The sequence below is a fragment of the Puntigrus tetrazona genome, chromosome 6 (assembly GCF_018831695.1).
Source record: "Puntigrus tetrazona isolate hp1 chromosome 6, ASM1883169v1, whole genome shotgun sequence".
In the NCBI taxonomy this organism is placed as follows: domain Eukaryota; kingdom Metazoa; phylum Chordata; class Actinopteri; order Cypriniformes; family Cyprinidae; genus Puntigrus; species Puntigrus tetrazona.
In genome coordinates, this window is record NC_056704.1 from 21,680,826 (window position 1) to 21,698,042 (window position 17,217).

A 17,217-nucleotide genomic window follows, 5' to 3' on the forward strand; every position below is an offset into this window, starting at 1 on the left:
GTGAAACAATTTTTGTGCAGAACCCGTATTATTAAAAGATAATTATCGCCATTTTGTTTCTTAGTTTAATGTGATGTTCTTTATTGTGGTCTATTTTGTGTGGCCTCTTCCATGATAATGTAATACATTTCTTATGCTCATAAATTCATGTTTTATATGTGTGAGGCTGATTATACTTTGAGAAATGTTGCCAGGATACTTTTTTTCAAATAACATTGCTTGTGCACTTTATGGACCCTGTGTCTCACTCTGGTTTCCTGTCGATAGCAACATTTTCCTAAAGCTGCCCAGCAACATTGCTCAAAAGGTTGCCCAGTGCTTTATTAGCCTGGGATTTATTTAGGGTTTAGTGTCAAAGATCAGGATGCTTGAGTATATGATGTATATAAAAATATAATCATGTAATGCTTTATAAAGTGCTGTATTTATACACTAAGCTGTAATAATTAACTAAACAATGTTATGCTAATATTAATTTTATTTATGCTAATGTTTCTTTTAAATTTTAATTGATCTTAATTTATATTGATATTTTTTTTCTGTAATATAAAGCTGCATGAAAAAGTTCTGTGCAGTGCATATTTTTATATTAGTATTAGTGTTTCTATACGAAAAAAACTGTGTTTTTTAACATGAATTTATAATGATATTTATATCTATATTTTATATATATTTATATATCAAAATTATGTTTACTTCGAATTGATTTGACAGGGCAATTTGACGTTTGAACTTTGATTATGAAAATGTAACAGAAAAGACTTTTATTTTGAAACACTTCAGCAAGTGCGGATTTATCTTCCGCCCGGATAACGACTAGGATGCGATACCATCGTGAGCCGCATTGCTGCTGCTGCTGCCATTGTTGAGACGTGAAACGCACTTGCTGAGAAGTGTTTCAAAATAAGTGTCTTTTCTGGTTACATTTTCATAATCAAAGTTCAAACGTCAAATTGCCCTGTCAAATCAATTCGAAGTAAAACATAATTTTGATATATAAATATATATAAAATATAGATATAAAGACATTATAAATTCAGTGTTAAAACACAGTTTTTTTCGTATAGAAACACTAATACTAATATAAAATATGCACTGTACACACTTTTTCATGCAGCTTTATATTACAGAAAAATATCAATATTAATTAAGATCAATTAAAATTTAAAAGAAATATTAAAGTATAAATAAAATTAATATTAGCATAACATTGTTTAGTTAATTATTACAGCTTAGTGTATAAATATACACTTTATAAAGCATTACATGATTATATTTTTATATACATCATATACTCAAGCATCCTGATCTTGACACTAAACCCCAAATAAATCCCAGGCCACAAAGCACTGGGCAACCTTTTGAGCAATGTTACAAGGCAGCTTTATAGAAAATGTTACATCGACAGGGTGAAACCAGGTGAGACACAGGGTCCATAAAGTGCACAAGCAATGTTATTGGAAAAAAGTATCCTTGGCAATATTTCTCAAAAGTATCATCAGCCTCACACATATAAACATGAATTTATGAGCATAAGAAATGTATTACATTATCATGGAAGAGGCTACACAAAAATAGACTACACAAAGCACATCACATTAAATCTAAGAACAAAATGGCTATAAATTATCTTTTAATAATACGGGTTCTGTACAAAAATTGTTTCAATTTTAAGACTACAATAACAGTCTTTTGGTCTTGGAGCCAACAACATCTTTAGAAAACTGTGCTTAAAAATGCTTAAAATTGACAAAGAACAAAACTCCAAAAGTGTATTCTCAACATTTTAATACTTGGCCTGTGTAAGAAAACAACACATGAAGCATTCTTACAGAAACAACATCCATTATCAACACTGGCATATTCATTAACAGGCAGTTTCTGTAGCATTTGGTCCACTAAAAGAAAACTACAGCTAAGTAGAAACTAAAGGGCCAATAATAGAAATAGTAGTGACTGAAGTGCACACAGAACTGTTTTATAACAGCTTGTAAATAAATATAGGAAAAAACATCATAAATAATAATAGAAGAAACTCTGCTGGCAATATTTGAACAAATCCAATACAGAAATCTCAAAGAAAATGTCATTGATAACCTTGGGCAAATTTAACAATCAATCCCATATTATCACACACTCAATCCACACAAAATGCCACACATTAAATGTGCACATACTCACACATACACTGTAAAATAGTTTTATTTACACCTGGAATCAACCACTGAACCATTGCCATGATATAACATTTGGTACCAACTCATCAAACACACATACCAAGACACATTTAGTTCTGGGAGTATCAATGGCTGATCAAGTTTGGACATGTTACTTCTATTATGCATAACTGAATGGAATTACATGGAATCAGGAACACCCATATAGATACTGACTTGGGAAATTTAATGTGAAAATGAAGAATTGTTATATTCCCATGCTTAATACTGAGATATCAAGCTGCCATATTTTTCCCAAGAGAACGGGAATTCAATTCACTCTGAAACTCTGACAAGCAGGCTGTCAGATCAGGACTGACGACAGAGTGGATCCGTGATACTGAATCTCAGCGCTAAAAGAAACCATATAAGAACTTAACCTCAGTTCGGGTCAATCTGAGGGTCAGAGGGCCATGCTAAAAGAGAAGAGCACCCATACTGCCCACTTCGCTCTGTTCTCACAAAGATCTCAGCACTGGTAAATGATAGTGACGCCAACAAGATTCCAGTTCCTGATCCGATGGAGCCTTAGGAAGTCGGCCATGACTGAGACCACTCCATACAGGCCTGAAAGCTGCAGCTGTGGGATGTACTTCCAATGTGGATTTAAAGAAAGCTTTAGTTATTCTGTTTGATTCAATTATACTCCAATTAACTTTTAAATGCTCTGTATGTGGCTATCTGTTGAGTTCATGACATATAGGTTTCTCTGTGTCCTCATGACCATCTGCTGTTCTTTAGCTGTTTGGCACTCAAGTAACAGAAGTGAAGATATGCTATAAGTCGCACCAGCAATGCAGCTCAGTGTAATTGATAAGCAGGAACAGACCAATGCTCTTACATCTTTGGCAGAGGATCCAGACATACTTCTATCCAGGTCTTAGAAAAGAAGGTACAGGATCTCAGCATAAAGATGATGTAAATGATGGCATGACTGATCCTCCAATATCACAGCCAAGGACTCTGGGGAGAGGGCACACAGACTACCTACTGATGGGCACGAAATGCCTCCACTTGGAGGTGTGTGTATCCTTATCAACCAAAAAAAAAAAAAAACATTTTATAGGCGCACCACCATTTTAAAAAAAGTCTGATACGCAAATTAAAATGGAATAGCTTTCAAATGGTCATGTAAATTTCAAACTGCAACTTCACTGGTGGAATATACATAATTTACATAATCAGGGTCCCAGGCATTTCTATTCAATGAGAAAGAATGCACTAACTAGTCTAGACTTGGCAATGTATGCAAGCATTCAAGCAAGTTTAGGTGAGGCCCCTGTGGCAAATCCACGATTTTAAAGATAAATGTCCATATTTCAAATGTAAATAAACATCTACCACCTGCCTACTGCAGTGATAGAGATTATAAGTAAGCAGGACACCCTCAACATAATTCGATTCGAATCTATACAAATATTTGAAAAGAAGCCAGCTTACAATTATCAGAATAATTATATTTTGAATGTTATGTTGGGATATGGAAGGCTTTGAGTTCTGACATCACAAATATGGCAAAAGTTTAACAAGCATTTAACAATTACAAGTTCCCAGTAGATTAACTAAAAAGTTCCCACTCAGCATGGAGAGCATCGGAGAGATGACGTAGCTGGTTGACACCAGTGCAAGACCGCAGGATGATGGGAAATGTTGGAGGTGTAGAACAGCTGATGGATACGTGTTGTACTGACCACGGTAACGCAGATTTGATAGGAAGGTCAACTCTGAAGCCCTGTGGAACAAGAAATAACATTAGTGAAAGTATATAATATTTGAAATGTGTCTCAGTCATTTATTTAACAGGGTAGTGCTTATTAACCAGCAGTAAAATACTGCAAATAAGCCAAAGTTAGCCTCAATAGTTACTTCATCTGTACATTTCACAGCTTTTTAATTAGGTAACATAAGTCACAAATACGGTAAATTATCACATTTACAATTTGGAAAATGTATAATGAAACTGCAATATTCAAGCTATCAACTGAAAACTGTGAAGGTAGTGTGTCACGGTTTGAAAAAAAAAAATAGTATACAAAAAGCAAAACTGTAAAATTACAGCAATAATATTGACTTATCTTCATTTTCAAAAGCAAAACCTGCAGCCAATTTACAAGCACTTCTTATAGCAGGTATAGGAGGATGTTGAAGTAAATGCACATTATAAGTGACCTAAACCATGAGCAGATGCAGAGTTTGTGGAACAGCATTCTGTGACTCCACGCAGCAGCTTGCATTTTAAAATACAGATCGTGTATATGGTGCAGAGACAGACTCTGCACATGCTGGATTAAATCAGAGGTTTTGTTGTTTTATAATTGCACCGAGCCAAAGCAGATCATATGAATTTGTTGCATTTTAGCACCAAATCTCCGCGCGAAAGGTGCTTGATATTTACTACAGTATAACACTTTCATGCACAACCCACTAACCTGAAAGTATATGACCACCGCAAAGACAAAAACTGTAGCGATGAGGTTCATAGAGGCTGGGCAGGTTCTGTCTGTAGAAGGCTCTCTTCAGAGCTCAGACTTTATCATGAGTGGCCAGCAGGTGGAACAGAGCAATAATGGCTCCTCACTCAGCAATTGTATGTACACAAAGAAAATTAAGTCAGCAATGACAGAAGAACATGCCATGTTTCCAAATGTAAGATGATACATCCTGAATGACAAACCTTCCTGTGTTGACTGTGGTTGGGCTGAATGCCTTCCATGGCGCACCTCATTGTCTCACAGATGTTGGTGGCGCGAAGAGAGAGGATAACTCGAGCCCAACTGTGAATCTCTTTTGCAGTGAACTCATCCAGCAGCAACATCGATCAGACCGGCCACTAACAACTGCAAAAGAATATACAAAACACATTAACTAAGGCATAGCCTAATTAGATAATGCATAATGTTCTTCACAAACAATCACAAGATAAGACTGAAGAGATCGAAGATGTTGATCAGTCAGTCTTTTTATAATGACGCTCATTTGCATAGATAGCAGATACTTAATACAAACAGACAAGATTATTTTAAAATAATGCCTGGTAAAGGTCAATACGATAGACGAGCAAAGTCCAATAACTCAGGCTGAACTAGAAAGAGAAATGGTTCCATAAGGCAAACACATCCTATATGTCTTCAAATGTCGTGCTGTTAATATCTAGAATGAGTGGTGCTAAAAATTTCACGAATTGACAGAATATAGACTGAAATGGAAAATGTCCTTAATGACATTTGTTTGGATCTGAACGATTCGTTAATACAGAACGATGTTATCAGCTGGAAGAAATTTGTCGGGTGCCTAAAATGACTAAAAATGTCTAAATATTTGACATAGAATTTACTTGGATGATGATGAGAAGGCAGATTCCAGCACCCATCTCTGAAGGGTCTCCCATACATCCCAGTCAATAATGCACACGATAGGGCCTGGCCAATGGTGATGATCATACCAAAACTGGAGAAAAGATTCACAGTTAGATATCTAAAACAAAAATGCAATTATGACATTAAGATGGGCTCCCACTGGGAGCTGTGTATTAGACCTTCCCAAGTAGCATCAATCAATGACGGATTCTAATAATAATACTATACAGCAGATTTATTTACACCCTCCTCTACGGAATAGAATGTTATAATATGTCTTTACGCTTCTCGAGTCTACTGAAGAGTTTCTCCATCTTTGTGGCGTGTCTCCAACCTCAATGATTTTGCTCCAGCCAGCAGTGCTGCATGATCAGACCAGATGTCACAACGGGAGATACCTAACTCCAGCATCAGAGTACCTGAAACACACATTATTCAACTTTTGCTTAAAACTTTTAAAATTAATTTTAAAATTGAAATTTGAGAAGATTCACAATTACTATGTCACACACATTGTTTTAATTCGAGTGGCTTTATAAATTGAGTATAAATTAAATTTTTTGTCGATATAAATTACCCAAAATCACCTCTTAATAATTAAAATTAAATTATAACATACTACATGCAATCGTTGTCAATCTGCCACTGATACTTGATTAAATCATTCGCCTTCGGGTCGCGGTGGGGATGACTGATTCAACACACACCTCTGCTGATGCCAGGATCACTCTCATCCAGTAAAAGGATTCGCGGAGTCTCGAAGACATAATTCCAAAGAGTGGGAATCTGGAGCAGGCAGATGATCACCGTGAGATCATTCAGACATTCATTTATGGTCTCCTACAGCAAATAAAACACATACAAATATGGTAATGTTTGGTTTGACCGGTTTATAAATGCAGTAGAATGATTTTGTTGATCATCAGCAGCCTCTTCAGCGAGCTCAGAGCTTTGCTTAGAGGAACCTACCTGGCAACACACACCAGAAAAGATGAACAGAGTGATTGTGGTCCATAACACTTTTTCTCTAAACTGAATCTGCAGGGAGAGATTCAAAGAGTTAGTATATCTAATGCGTCAGCAAGGACAAGGTAAGCAAAAATATGATGTGATCAAACTGCATACTCCTCTCTGGTTTAACCTGCAAACTGCACAGAATGGCTTATCACCTCTAGGAATTTGACTGTAAAAAAAAAGTAATGTGTTAGGTTTATAAATGGAAGCTAAAATAAAACAACGTTACTATCCTAAGAGGTCTTGGTCATGCAGAAAAGACGGTTTTAGAATGACTGAATTCAAATACATTGAATCTGTCCGTCTTGCAACGTCATCATTCAATCCAAGAAGAAAACCTCCAGTTTGAGTAACAAGATCAAAACCTCATCTGTCCATTTATCATTGCAGCAGACTTTTTAATCATTTGCGCTATATTTTAAGTGATGCACCCATGCTTCTAGTTAAATTCACTTGTGTGCAATATATAGAACTTTACACGTTTAAAAGCACACGACGTCTATGCGCGGTAGAAAATAAACACTATTACGCATTTGTGACCAGGCTAGTTTACTGTCCAAGTACTAGCTGGTTATGATCGCTTTAAAAACGAGTACTCATTAAATGTAACCATTAAAGTCACATTTTGACGAAATACTTATATATAAAATGTGTTTTGTAAACTTGACAATAAACAATGAAGTAAGATTCTGACAGTTACTAATCTATGAATGAAGAAGCGTTTGGTTAGACAGTTATTATTGAAAGATAGCAGTCGTTTATAGCTTCAGAACGCTTTTGCAAACTCGTTTTAAATAGACACACAAAGTAGCGCAGTAATCACGACGACTCACTGGCCATGGTGTCCTCCGATGATGAATCCCAGTCTAGCGGTTAGAGCACTGGTCAGCAGCTCTAAGGAGTGATGTACCAGGACACGTCATCACCAGAGCACAATACACGTCATATCCGTGACATAGAAATAGCGGGCTGATGGAAACAGAGTGAAAGGGGTAATAAGTGGATTAGTGGCCCGGAAGTTGTCTCTAATATTATCTGATTATAAAAACTATTTTGCAGCAGATGTTTTTTTATGTAAGTTTTATGTGAAAGACATTTAGGTTTCCTAAATGTGCGGGTTTTCAGACGTAGACGTTGTGTCTCGAACGTATATGGTGTTGTGTTAACTGTTACTTTCTCAGCGCAGACCAAAACTGGATAAACCAGGAATCAAGCTTTATGTTCCAAAAAGAATTTAAAGATTTTTTGTTAGAAAGAATTACTGCGTTGATTTCGAATTTATGCTAGAAAGAATTTTAACTGTATGTATTTAAATGATTATACAATTTAGTATACAAAAGACACAAGAATGTTCTGTCTTTTTCTAGCACCACCTATTATATTTAGATTAAAATGACTCATGTATTTGTGTATTATTGTTTTTGCCATTATTAATTTTTGCGTTTCGTCAGTTTACCAATGAGATTGACAGATTGCCTTATTCTCTTTACAAAAATAAACCTTAGTGCAATGTGTATGGTTTAGCACCATAGTTTAACACAAAATACGTCTAGTTAGGAACACAAGACTCCACAGCTGAAGAAGCACAACATACAGCCTATCAGTGTTTAGCTATAGATTTAGTGGTGTTGTTCGTGTCTGTGCTAACTGAAAGGTTCAAATTACGTCCGTTTTTTAAAATAACACATTTCCGTTTAATATGTTACTTGACACAAATAACTGACATAGGGCATCCTCTGCATCAGAAATCTGGAGGTTCTTGATTCCTGGAAAACCTGTTCACAAGGACATAACTGCAAGAAAGAAGTACTAAGGGATGTTGTAGTTTTTGAAATCTCATTCATGATTATTTCCAAGTATATAAGCCATGATAATACCATGATTTTGGACATAATCATATTGCTAGTTTTAGATTTTCATATACTTAACATTACCATTCTGACACCATCATACCAGTTCCATTTCAGCGCTTTTTAGTCTAGTACAATTTTGTGAAATTATGTTTGATTTGGAAACAAGCTGATTCACATTGTTTCTGATATCATTTGATTCATTTTATGTTATTATATAAGATACTTTTATGATGATATAATTCCACATCACAAATGTAACAAAACTGGTAAATATTTAACTGACCTTTTAAACAAATGCAGTTCATCGGAACCGATTTGTTGAATGGGTATAATGTGATTATGACAGCAGATTTCGCCTCGTCTGGTGTCTGCAGCTGATGCAGACCAGTCTGACACACATAACCACTGAGCCGCACTAACGCTCACACCAATCGTGACTGGAACAAATGACAGAGCAGAGAACACATGGCTTTTTGCCTGAAGTACTATATACATTTGGTGCCCACGGCGGCTGATTCTGTTGTGGTGTGTTTGTGCTGGTTAGAGATGAGCCGCCGTCTGTGCTTTTTAATAAAGAGATACTTGTTCAGACTGGGCTATATAACGGCCAGCTAAACCGTGAGATAACACGGAGGTGAGGGGCTAAACAAATACTACAGAAATCACACGCTTCACCCAGCTATTCGTTTTCTGGCATTTTTAATCTCAGTATCGTGTCGTACAAGGCAAAAAGGACAGAAATGTGCGCATCTCAGGTAGATTGAAGGATGTGGATCTGGACTGAGAAAAAGAGGCATGACAGGCATAAGCGGAGGAAATGAATATTTCCTCTAAAATGTTTATTTTCACGTACACCGAGGCTTCTGCTTCATTTATTTTATGAATGGTATTTCTCAGTGAGATATAGTCCAGTTCGGGCTGCTATTTTCAGAGGCTGCTGACATACTGCAGGATCTAAATTCTTTCTGTAAAAGAAGGTAGCTTGAGGTTATGTGGATTTATTTTATGTGGATTATGTGACATTTCAGTTGGCTCATCTGATCCACCTGGGCCTTGGTTTATAAATATGAGAGACCTGAATTGCCGAGCTTCATCCTGTTTCAGTGCTTCGCTAAACGCAATAGTTAACTTATTTGATTAAACTTTTGCAATCAAACTACATTATGAAAGTTGTCGACTCACAACAGTTGGTTCTCATGCCTTAATATCTTATAAGCACTTGGATAATGCCAGGCACCAGCATAAATGAATATTTTGCTGGTCATCGCGGCTTAAGTCTTTTTCCTTAATGCGCGATATTTAATATTTTGATATTTGTAAAATAATTAAAAATTAAGAAAGTGCAATTAAATGTGGAGAAATACTTATTTCATTCAGAAATTTTCTTGTCAAATATACTCTAATAATGATTGTTACAGTGCAACAGGCAAGATATTTTGCATTTAAGATGTTGGCAAAGATTGTGAAAGTTACTGTATAGTTTTTTCCTGTGCCGCTTTTAAATGATGTAAAACCAATTGTTTTTTGAAACTCGCTGACCTGGAGCGCATGGCATTTTCCAAATATCCAGAGACATTTACTTCTAAGTGACACCTCTACTTATTTAGCACGTCAGAGATATGATCCCTAAGCTCTGATTTATATTGACAAACCTTTGACAGAGTAAACTCTGCTCAGACACAATCACTAAAACAGATACCGTCAAGAGACTACTGAGATAAACTGACATTATCATCAAACGTCAGAGCCATTTTGCCCAGCGCACATTTTTTCAGAATAACGTTTTTTCCTTATATTTAGATGCATTATAGAGTTATAGAGGTGTTATGTCAGATGAAGGAGGGAAAGAATGCTCAGTAGACAGAGGGCTTACAACTCCAGCCGATTCATAAAACCAAGAGTGACAATACTAGAATCATGGGAAGTCGATGCATTTTCAAATGTCTTATCATTTCTCCTTAAATGCCATTGCTAAAACTGCAGAGAATGCCACCTGACATATTTCAGAACTAAACACAGGAGACTAGCTGCATGCCTCTGAATACACTCACAGTCCACCAGAATACTTTACAAACACTGGAGACATTGTTACATCATCCTTTGTTACATCAAGGCTACTGAACATTCACTGCCTTTCATACAAGCTTCATACTGCCGCCCCGCCCGGTTTGCTAAAGGAAGAGTTCAGACAAAAATGAAAACTCTATCATTATTTATCGTATTTGTATAATTTCGAACCCTTATACTATTATTTCCACTTAATACAAAAGGGAAAATCTCTTTTTGACAAAGGGATTGTAGTATAATTTATCTAATAGGTCATCCAATAATATATAAACTACGCTGAACTACTTAAAACTGATCATTTCTCACAACTAGTTTAAACATTAATAAATAGGTTGTAAATGTGTAAATAAAATGAACATGAGTAAATGATAGAATTTAGGTTAGAATATTTGCCATTGCAAACCACTTTATAAATCGTCATAAATATCAAGGTTTTATTTAACAGAACACTATGTAAACAATCAGAACTTTTTTCTTTTAAACAGAGAGTTACTGATATATATATATATATATATATATATATATATATATATATATATATATATATATATATATATATAAGACTCTCTTGTTCAAAACTGCTTCATACTTCATCTCTTCCATTTCCTTTCTTCATGTTTTTAGAAATTTTTCACATTTTTTTGGTGACAACAAAGAGCATCAAATATGTAAAAACAACACTTAGTCATCCTGACTCTATCTTTCTGCCTGGGGTTCAGCTACAACTGTTTGGCAGAATATTCTCATTACAATACACACAACATAGTAATAAGACTGGGACAGGAATTCAAATGCATTCTCATCTTTTTCTACACTTCTAACAATTAATGCAGAGCAATAGAAACTTTCAAAGAGTTTTCGCACAAACAGAATCACCTGAGCAACTCTAACAGCTTTTACTTTAATGAAATAACAGGCCAATATATCTGACTGAACACGTCGCGTGAATAGATTTAGCTGATCTTAAAAGTTAGTAATTGGCAGGCCTGATTAAACACATGCTGACAGCGCAGTCAAAGTGAATGAAGTCAAACAGTCCGCCCATGCTATATGGGAGCGCGCTTACGCTGCATGACGCGCTTATAAAGATTCTAATTTTCTTACCTGGTTTTCTCACTTCGAACAGTGTCAAACACTAAGTGGCGTCATGACCGCACGGCATTCTTGCTGCGAAAAAGTAATATGTCTTAGTTCCTGAAATTTTAGGGAAAAGACATTTTCTTTGTTAGTCGCCACCTGCAAAGCGATGTTACTAGTGATGCAATGCTAATGTCTTTTTCTCACTCGTTTGAACGCTTCACATGAAGTATCATGGCCACGAACATGCTTCAGTGGAACTGGAAATGGACAGCCATTGATTTGGCCAAGTGTAAAGCTGATGAAGTGACTCTATAAATGACCCAGACGTTAACTGACAATCACACTGATAATACATACAGATCACTCTTCAAATTCCCTTTTCTAAAAATGACCTTCACATAAGAAAGGAATACTAAACCTTAATGGATACTCTTAAAGAAATTTGAAATTATTCTTCTCTGTACATCAATGAGGTCCAAATACCCCTATAGAGAAACGTGTAAATTGTAAATTATATTTTAGCATAACATATTTTAATTAAATGAGTGACAAAATTATTATTATTTTTTAATAATTTAATTTTATTTACTATGTTTTTATTAAGCCTATTTTCTATATTACTAATTGTTACATAGCAAAACGATTTATTTTGCGCAAATCATTTAATTTCATTTTAGGTTATAAATAGCTAATTACTAAACATTTTCTAAAATGCTACTTATTTTAGCATACTGTAAAATTGTGAATAAAATATGGCTCAATGTAATGTGTTAATAATAATGTGTTTGAACTACTGTATTAAGCTATAAAACAAAAAAATGTTGAATATAAATAAATCATAGATAGATCATAGAAATGCTTATATTTTTCTCAAAATTTGTTCATTGTAAATTATACATATCTGTTTTAATTATTCTTATTTAAATGTATTAACTGTATTTAAATGTATTATTTATTAAAATATTAATTTTATAAAATGTAAGCAATCTTACTACATTTTTATAATATAAAATAAGTAAATAACACTTTAAAAATAAGATATATTATATAGCTATATATAACTTACACATTTATTTCTTTGTTTTATACATGTTATATAACTTTCTTTACTTTATGAAAACTAATTTGTTCATCAAAAGTGTTCACATTGGCACTTGGAAAGTCATATGGATAATGGATCAAGGATAATGACAGAATAACATTTACAAATGTGTGTGCGTATAAATGTGATTTCCAAAAGGTGTGACTCAGTTCAGAGAAAAAGACAAAGAAAGCAAGCAATGCTGCCCTAATAAATGCTCTATTCTTGGGAACACAGAGAGAACAAAGGTAGAATAGAATGAATTGAACGAAACAGAGCACAGCTGAGTACCTATAAAGAGTACGGAAATGTTAGCTCTCTAAACGAACCAGCTGCATACTAAACCAGTAATTATGTAAGCTGAACATACCCATATGTTTGAGACTGGGGATGAATCTACTGATATTTGTCTGACATTTTAAAGGAGGCGCAATTAGCGCATGTAGGCAACAACACATGATCCTCAGTGCTAGAGAGAAAAGAGTCAAAATATAGCAATTTCAGTATTAATAAACAGCTCCGTCAGTTACAGCAAACCGCTGTTCTGGGAGAATAGGTGATAAACTATACCTGACAAACATTCAGACAAAAACATGCTAAATCACACCAACATCAGTACGTGTTGACCAGTAATCTTTTTACATTTCTATTGACACTGGAGCTCATGTTGCATCATGTCCGCTGAGACACGGGATAAAGGCAGACACACAACCATAACGGCCTCAAATCCTATAAAGCCAATCATTTGCATCTGAAGTTCTCTTAGTTTTGGACTAACTGTTCGTGGACTACACCACTAAATCAAAAGACATTAGAGTCCATTTGAGTATGAAATGTTATTATATTGCTGATCAAAGGTTGGGAATAATGTTTTTTTATACACATACTCTCTACAGAAAATACAGTAAAACTACAATTTAAAATGAAAAAGATTTATCTTATTTCAACTTTAGCATTACTCCATTCAATGTCAAGCATGATCTTTCAAAAATCGCTCTAATGATTCATTAACTGATATATTATGAATTGAATATTTCATCTCTAAATATTCATAGATTTAAAAAAACAACCATACTACTAGCTCCAATCTTAAGGAGTGCGCTGCTGATACGCATGCCTGTTTCACATGTGCTGCCAGCTGTGATCATGATACAGGCCATTTGTAACTCCAGAATGCTGCCCAAATCCTCAAACAGCCAGTAAAGAGGAAAAGGCCAGGACACTCGGTCAGGACACCTTGTGTTAGGACTTTCATGATTGCGCATTAGCATCCTTTAAAACCTGGTGATAATGTACAGAGTGTTTTTCCGATCTCTATGACGACTGTGAAACCTAAAGAAAATCAGAGTAAGCTCTTAAAATTTGATAGGGCTTAGTACAATAATTAACATTTAGTTACGCTTTAGTTTTGATAACAATTATCGGCTATTAACTAACTAATATCTACAACTATTACCTCTGTAAGATCTGTAGATAATTTGTCATTTACTCTTTGCTAAAGGTTGTTAAGGTAGGATTATGGATATAGAGCATGGTCGCAGAGAATAAGGCACTACTATGCACTTTAAAGGTACTTAATGAATACATATATAATACAAGGAGAATTGGTTTCTAAACCAAAGTGCGCTAAAAATTCATCATTATTTTGTGGAACGCAGTGTAGAAGTTTTGAAGAATACAAACCAAATCATTTTGTCATAGAGAAAGTCATAGAGGTTTGGAGTGAATAAAGACAGAATTTGAATTTCAAAAGAAAAGTCTCACCCAAAATGTAAATACTGTCATTAATTCTCATCTGCATTGTTCCAAATGTGTATGATATCTGCTGATCTTGAACACAAAATTAAGACTTATTAAATTCAAGAGCACTCTAAGAGAACTACCACATTGTAAAGCATTGTTAATTCTTTTTATAAAGTTTACGGATATGTGTAATGTTACAGTTGCAGCACTGATTTACTACGATTATTTTAATGTCCTTACTCAGGTTTCTGCGCCTTTGACGCGGTTGGTCCCTTGCTGTTCACGGAGGGTCAGACTATTTTGAATCTCATCAAAAATATCTTGTGATGAATCCAAAGTCTTACAGGTTTGGAACGGGCGAAGGTGAGTAATGAATCACAGAATATTCACTTTGGCAAAGCATCCCTTTTAATTAAGCCTATATTGCACTACTTTTTATTTAGCAAATCCAAGACCTAAACTGCTTTTTAGACTCACAAAGTTGATATACAAGCACATTCTTGCTTTTAAAACCCCAAACAAACACAGTACGAGACCACAGAGTTTAACACAAACTTTATTTTTCTCCAACATACTGGTACAACAGATATAAGATAGAGGTATTCGAACATGTCAACAATAATATTTATTATCATTATTGTAACATTAATAACATGGAAATGTAGTTTTCAAGCTCCATTCACTTTTCTTTTTAGTTTATTTAGGAAATATGACAACAAATAAAGCTTTTTATTATAGTCTCTAAGTGTCAACTAACTATCTAATATAGCTGTCTCTGGACGATAATAAAGGTGCATGAGGTGCTAGAGCGTTAACAGTCTTTTCTCTTTTCACCACCATCCAACAAGAAGTGCTTTTCCCAAGCTACCCAAAGTTCCAGAACCTTGTCAAGGAAATGAGCTAGGTCCTTTCGCAAATAACCATTCTCAATAAATAGAACAAAACGGGAACGGCAGCAACACTGTAACAGTACATCAGGGGAAGTGAGTAAAGGCTACTGAAACACAGAGGAGCAATTTACTCTGACGCCAGCTTCTTGACCCTTTTAACTTCTCTACAACACAAAAAAAAAAAAAAAAACAAACAAACAAACCTAACAGGTGGAGGCTTTGAGAGCTGAACGTCCCAAAAGAAAAAAGAGAAGAAAGAGAAAGAAACATTTTCCCGCTCAACGCCATGCCAGTTTAACTGTCAAAGCCGGGGTTTAACCGCTGTGGTTCTAGTTGCGCAGGATGATGGCGATGAGGTTTCCAACCGAAGATGTAACCGCTATCCTGGCCTTCGCGGACTAGCACTGTTCCGCCCGCAGCCGACACGCGGTATGAGTAAAGTCAACTACGCGACCATCCATCACCGTACGTCTGGTTCAGCCATGGGCCCACCACAGCAGAGCGAGCCGCCATAAGCACCGGCCGTTGCTACCACTGCTGGTCGCACTCCGCACCACACGAGGAAATCCAAAAAGCACCACCCTCCTCTTCCTCCTCCTCCTCCTCTTCCTCCTCTCCTCCTCTCGTCAGCCCCCTCCTCCGGGGCTCCATCCTCTGCGGAGTGGCGAGGTCGAGGGTCTCCATCATTATCAAGAGTTAACTATAAAAAGCGTAGCAAGAGGCCTCCAGCTTCGCCTTCTACTGTCCTTGTTTCAGCAGCACGAGACAGTGAGTCATCCTGTGCGCCTCCTGTCGTGGGAAGAACTGGAAAGATGTCTTTGAAGCCAGACAAGGTCAGCTTATTACTGGTGGTACTTGTTCATAACATGAGCGCCCCGTAACTGAATGGTAGACCCGGAGGGAAAAGCGAAAGAGAGCGCGAATAAAACATTGCCTCTTAAGTAGCTGTTATTATGGAATTACGTTTAAGAGTTGTACTCAGGCCTGCACAAGCCGTAGAGAGGCGCACGATGCTGGCGATGCACCGCTGAGCACTTGATCTTGACTTGGCTCTTTCTTCTTCAGAGGCGCGTCGTTATGCCGCCTTGTGCCCATCTTCAGATCAAGATGAAGGGACGTGTAGCGCTCATCGTCAGGCCTCCAAACAGGATGAATTCTGATGGAAGTTCTGCTGGCGAAATGTGGATTTTCCTCTTTTCACTTCAAAATTAGGCTTGTTTTTCTGCATAATTAATTTACCGCTTATCCACTTCCCAATTGTAATTTAATTGCAAATCTGCAATAATGCTGTTTATTATGTGCTATTTAAGCTTTTTAATGTTTTGTATTTTTGTTGTGCAGTATGAATAGAATACATCACTACAGTGATTTTCATATTTTTAGTGACTTAAAATTTGGAAAAAGGTTTTAGAGTGTACATTTATTTAAATACATTTTGTATATAATTAGAAATTTCAGAATTAATTTTTTTTTACATATTATACAGCATAATTCTAGATTTTTTCATATTATAAACTATCATAAATAATATATATTTATTATAGACAGACATTAACATATAATATTTTATAAATAAAGGTCTAATTATTTTATGATATGCAGATTCTTTGCTCAAGATACATTTCTTTTTCAGTGTTGGAAAACGACAGCAGCATTATATTTGCAACAAACTTTTTTCCTATGTGATACTTGACGAATAAAAGCACGGGCTTGAGACACAAACCAATTTAATATATTTAGTTAAAAAAGAAAACAAGATTAGGTTAAACCTTACTGAGCAAACGTTTGAACGCCATTTATGGCATATTTACAGTAAGGTAAACCGCATCAGGCCGGCTACACTTGAAGCTGGTTGCTGGGCAGAATCGGCGACACGCCGTATTGGCTGGCGTGTGTTTCGCTCTCCTCATTCCGTGC

At 35.8% G+C, this 17,217-nt stretch overlaps 1 protein-coding gene and 1 pseudogene across 8 annotated transcripts in view; both read right to left on the reverse strand.

The window, feature by feature from the left end:
* Positions 1-17,217, reverse strand: part of foxp1b (forkhead box P1b) — a 529,351-nt gene that overhangs the window by 285,041 nt on the left and 227,093 nt on the right. The window lies entirely within an intron of this gene.
* LOC122347301 lies at positions 3,750-15,987 on the reverse strand (annotated as a pseudogene).